The sequence below is a fragment of the Arachis hypogaea genome, chromosome 11 (assembly GCF_003086295.3).
Source record: "Arachis hypogaea cultivar Tifrunner chromosome 11, arahy.Tifrunner.gnm2.J5K5, whole genome shotgun sequence".
Taxonomy (NCBI): domain Eukaryota; kingdom Viridiplantae; phylum Streptophyta; class Magnoliopsida; order Fabales; family Fabaceae; genus Arachis; species Arachis hypogaea.
The window spans coordinates 59,260,374-59,266,036 of NC_092046.1; the positions used below are offsets into that span (position 1 = coordinate 59,260,374).

The 5,663-nt window shown below is 38.4% G+C and overlaps 1 non-coding gene across 1 annotated transcript; it reads left to right on the plus strand.

Annotated features, from left to right (window-relative positions):
* The first annotated feature begins 955 nt into the window (after positions 1 to 955).
* On the plus strand, positions 956 to 1,062 carry LOC112724785 (small nucleolar RNA R71). Its single transcript, XR_003163931.1, has one exon. It is a non-coding gene; the product is annotated as a small nucleolar RNA R71 (small nucleolar RNA).
* The last annotated feature ends 4,601 nt before the right edge of the window (positions 1,063 to 5,663 follow it).

Consider the following 5,663-nt stretch of genomic DNA (forward strand, 5'->3'; position numbering starts at 1 on the left):
GTTCTTGGTAATCTTTTTCCCCCTCCTCTACTGAGGTATCTTCAGGTTGTTCTGACAGCTTGCTTGGCTTGTCCTCAGTCTCCTTATCACTTATAGTGACCATCTTGCAATCTTCCCATCTTACTTTCTTTGTTTCACCTCTCGGATTCTTCTCTGTGTCACTTGGGAATCCATCTGTGAGTTTGGGAATTTGCTCAGAGAGATACCCTACTTGAGATTCCAACCTCTTGATTGTGTCTCCCTGGTTCTTGAAACTGGCTCGCACTTCCTCCTTGAACACCTTGTTGTCTTGAATCTCCTAGCTTATGCCTTCTAGTAGATTCTCAATCCTTGAGATTCTTTCATCAAATGATGATAGGTCAGGCTGAGGAGGGTTATTCTGGCCTTGATATGAATGTGGAGAGGTGTTGTTATGGGTGGGTGTTGATATGGTCTAGATGTGAAGTGTTGGTGGGCTGCATTGTTTGGATTTGGGCATTTTTGATCAAGGCTTTGGTCTTGTTGATTTCCCCACCCAAAGTTTGGGTGATTCCTCCATCCAGGGTTGTAGGTCTTGGAGTATGGATCATGGTTTTGCCTAGGTGAATTCCCAATGTAGTTGGTTTGCTCCTGACTACCCTCTGCTTCTTCATTCACTCCTTCTTGGGTTATTGATGAAGTGGAGATTGCTGCTACTTGGTTCCTCTCCATCTTCTTGGTGAGGTCAGCCAGCTGCTGGGTAATGAGCTTGTTTTGGGCCAGCAGAGCATCTACATTGTTTAGCTCCATTACTCCTCTTGTGTTCCCTCTTTCGGAAGCATAGAAGTAGTCGTTCTCTGTTACTGTTTCAATGACATCTATGGCCTCCTCAATGGCCTTCTTCTTGTTCAAAGATCCTCCAGATGAATGGTCTATGGCCTTCTTTGACTCATAAGAGAGCCCTTCATAGAAAATATGCAGCTGCACCCATTCATTGAACATATCGGGTGGGCACCTCCTTGTTAGGTCTTTAAACCTCTCCCATGCTTCATATAGAGTCTCACCATCTTGTTGCCTAAAAGTTTGGACCTCAGCTCTCAGCCTATTGATTCGTTGAGGAGGGTAAAATCTTGCTAAGAATTTGTTCACCACATCTTCCCAAGTTGTCAAGCTCTCCCTTGGGAAAGACTCCAGCCACTTGGCTGCCTTATCCTTGAGTGAGAATGGAAATAAGAGCAGTCTATAGGCATCAGGATGAAAACCATTAGACTTCACTGTGTCACATATTCTCAGGAAGGTGGTTAGATGTTGATTGGGGTCCTCTTGGACACTTCCTCCGAACGAACAGTTGTTCTGAACAAGGGTGATGAGCTGTGGTTTTAGTTCAAAATTGTTGGCATGGATGGTTGGCTTTTGAATGCTACTTCCACAGTTTCCTGGGTTTGGATTGATGTAAGAGCCTAAAACTCTTCTATCCTCTCCAGCATGATTTGCTCGACCTCTTCCGCCATGGTTGTGAGTCTCTTCTTTATGATGGTTTTCCATATTTTCTTCCATGTTTGGTTCAAAGTATTCCTCAAAGTGTTCCTCCTCTTCTACAGCACCAACTACACATTTTTCTCTTGCCTCCCTCCTTAGTCTAAGGAAGGTTCTCTCAGGTTCAGAATCAAAGGAAGTTGAAGCCCCGCTTCTTCTCCCTATCATACAACCAACAAGTACAAGCAGAGAGAATAGGTGCAGAAAGTATATCTGTCAGAATTACTGTTAGTGTGAGTGATGCAATATATCAAACAGTTAGTGGGTTAGTGAGATGAATGGTAAATAACAAAGAAAAAGTAGGGGGAAGGGAAGAAATTAACTAAAACAGGAAGTAAATGACTCAAACAGAAAATTAAATCAAACAAAAATAAATGCTCAATCTAGTTATCCTCCAATCTAATCATTGTTGATGCACAATCAATCCCCGGCAACGGCGCCATAAACTTGATGCACGGAAAACTTGTCTCATAACAAATTTCCTTCGGCAAGTGTACCGAATTTGTTGTCAAGTAAAAACTCACAATAGAGTGAGGTCGAATCCCACAAGGATTGATTGATCAAACAACTTTAATTAGAGGAATGTTCTAGTTGAGCGAATCCAGGATTTGAGTTTAGAATTGCAGAAAATAAAATGGCGGGAAGGTAAATGACAGAAAAAGTAAATGCTAGAATTAAAGAACTGAAAGTAAATTACTGAAGTAAATTGCAGAATTGTAAATGGGAATGGGGGAATTGCTCATAAATGGGGAGTTCATTGGGCTTAGGAGATGTTGCATTCTCCGGATCAATTTCATTTTCATCTCTTCCTCAATCAATGCACTCATTGATCTCCTTAGCAATCTTAAGTGATTGAATTACAATTTCTTGTAATTCAATCTCTCAAATCTTGACCAATAGCCAATTCCTTGGTCAATTGCTCATGAGAAGAGATGAAGTATGGTCACTGATTATACCACATGCATTTCCCAAATCAAGTGTTGAGAGGATTATAGTCACATATTCATCCAAACCCAATTTGGTCTAGCATGAGAAAGAATTTAACTTGATCTCTTCATTCCTCTTTCAAGGTACGAAAGAGATCCAAGTATGAATAGCTTCTTTTCCAAGATAACTACCCAATTGGATGAAGATCGAAAGCTTTCAAGTAAAATCAAGAGAAAAGATAGAAGAAGAATAGTGAAAACTAGTATTGATCCATCAAATTACAACAGAGCTCCCTAACCCAATGAAAGGGGTTTAGTTGTTCATATCTCTGGAAAATGAAAACAAAGATGGAGAATACATTATGAAAATTAGTAGTGCAGAGAAAGTAAAATACAGAGAGTAATTCTATGCCCAGAGGCTCCCTATATTTTTCCAACTCTTTTCTTTAATTAATTCAAAGCTACTCCTATATATACTACTCTTCTACTCTTCTAGTTGGTTCTTCAAGTCTTGGGTCTGGGCCTTTGGATCTTGAGTTTGAAGCAGTTTTCTTCTTCATTGGGCTTGGCTTTACATGCAGAGAGAAAGTGTGAAGTGGGCAGAAACTTTAGCTCAGGACGTTAGTGGTGTTAACGTTCAGTGAAAATATGGGTTCGAGAACGTTAGTGACATTTAACTTTTTCACTAACGTTCCTTACCCAAGTAAGAGCCACGTTAACCTCAACATTAGTGGCACAAACGTTGCCACTAACGTTGCCTCTTTGTCCTTCGTGCACGTTATTGGGACTCAATTTTCCCAATAACATTGAGAAGCCTCCCCTTTCCCTACGTTAGAGTCCACGTTAACTTAGTTAACGTGGCTCTTTTAACGTAGGCTTGCCAACCTTCGAGAACGTTAGTGACACTTAACATTGTCACTAACGTTCCAATGTGCCCCTTAGCTCCCACGTTAGAGTCCACGTTAACTAGGTTAACGTTGCTTCTAACGTGGCCATGCAAGCCATCTCCAGTGTTAGTGACAAAGTTGAGTGTCACTAATGTTGGCGTCACCTCCCTTATTCACGTTAACTTCCATGTTAACTAAGTTAACGTGGGCGTTAACGTTGCTCATTGGGGCTTGTATGGGTTCCTTCCAACGTTAGTGACAATGTTTAGTGTCACTAACGTTGTCGACCACCTTGTTTCCTCACGTTAGCTTCCACGTTAACTAGGTTAACGTGGGAGTTAACGTGGCCTAGTGTGACTTGGCCAACGTTAGTGATAATGTTAAATATCACTAACGTTGGCTTCCCCCCTTTCTTCTTAACGTTAGAGGCCACGTTAACTAGGTTAACGTGGTGACTAACATGGCCACTCATGAGCTTGGTCCAACGTTAGTGATAATGTTAAGTGTCACTAACGTTGGCTCCATTTCCTTTCTTCCACGTTAGAGTTCACGTTAACTTAGTTAACGTGACTCTTAACGTGGGCAATGATGGCTTCCAGAGCGTTATTGGCAATCACTTTTCTTATTAACTTTGCAAGTTACTCCCATTCACTACAAGAAAAACACCCATTCAGGTACCCTTGAAAAGTGTAGCCAAAGATGAAAAAAAATGATGCCTTAGGCTACGGCTACGCTTTCTGGGCTACGGCTACGCTTTTTGGGGTGATTCCTATTCGGCCGTTGCCTATTCTCAAAGGCTACGCTTTTCTGCACCAAGGGCTACGCTTTTGGCCTTTGGGAATAGGGTACGCTTTTCAAGTGATGCTGTCTAGGACCAAAGGCTACGCTTTTCAGCTTCCATATTTGCCAGAATAGGCTACGCTTTTCAACGCTACTGCATCACCTGTAAAGCGTAGCCACATTGTATACCATGGCTACTTTTTATAAGTGTAGCCTTAGGTCCCTCTTTTTTTTTTTTGTATACTATAGCTACTGTGTATAAGTGTAGCCTTAGGTCTTGTTTTATATATATATATATATATATCTAATAATTATTAATACAACATAATAGTTAATATAATTACATGTATAATAATTCTGCATTTTTATTTAAATGAGTTGAATATTATAAAATAAAAATAAATACATAATTATACTAAATAATTTCTTTAAATAATAAAAATTATCTCAAACCAAAATATATTTATAATAATGATCCAAAAGTACTAGAATGAAGTTAATTGTAAAAATTCATACATCGCACACTAAAGTAAGCATAGCCATATCAAAATAACCATAATATCACTTAGAATTTACTACTAATACTCTACAAAAAAACATATCCTACATACATAAGTATCTTCTAAATAAAGTCATTAGTCAACCATACATGTAAAGATTCTAAACAGTACTTTATCTTAGCCAATAAACCACAATAAGGTGGAAATTAGGGCAGAACCGGATAGCACTGGGCAGAAGAGCAGCAGGCGGAATCGAAGAAGGCAAAAGCTTGTTCCTTGGATAGAAATAGGGCAGATCAATTAAATAACTGCAGTATCTGAAATAAACAAATACAGATCATTTATTTCATCTAACATTGCAGCTCTATCCGTCTAATCAAGAGAAAAAGCACAATAATATTAAAAATGTTGGAACAATTCAGTGTTATTGTCTTTTTAATGAAACAGAGGGAAGTCATGCAAACAGAGCAAAACTGCCTTCAAAGAAATTATTAAAAGAAATATCCCCTGAAACCAGTAGATTAATTTCAAGCTTCAAGAAGTATAAAAAATTTAATACACATCAAGTCAAAATATGTGGGCATGGTATCCCTCTTTTTATCCTTTTCAAGCATGTTTTTGTTATTTATGCTCAAAGAAACAATTGCATGAAAAGTGGATCAGGAGATTTAATTTATATGTGGAGTTGCGGACAAGCACAATCTTAAACTGATTTGACAACTCAATAGGTCCAGAGGCAGATGCCATATTCTAAATCCAAAGAACACATTTAGTCATTTATATGAAAATAATTTTCAAGGTGCCAATTCGCTACATAAATTACATTATATATATATATATATATATATATATATATGCAAATATCATATCTACTGGAACAATATATTGACAGGGAAAAGACCAGAAGACTAAAACGAATACAGATCCTCCATATTTCTATGAAAATGGCTACTTCCTTCTATTGTATTTTCTATCAAATCTTCCTATTGAAAGACAAAAAATTGGAGAAGTAAAAGATATTGTTTCTTAGGCCATATTTAGAAAAGCAAACCAACCCCTTGATATAAGTAATAACA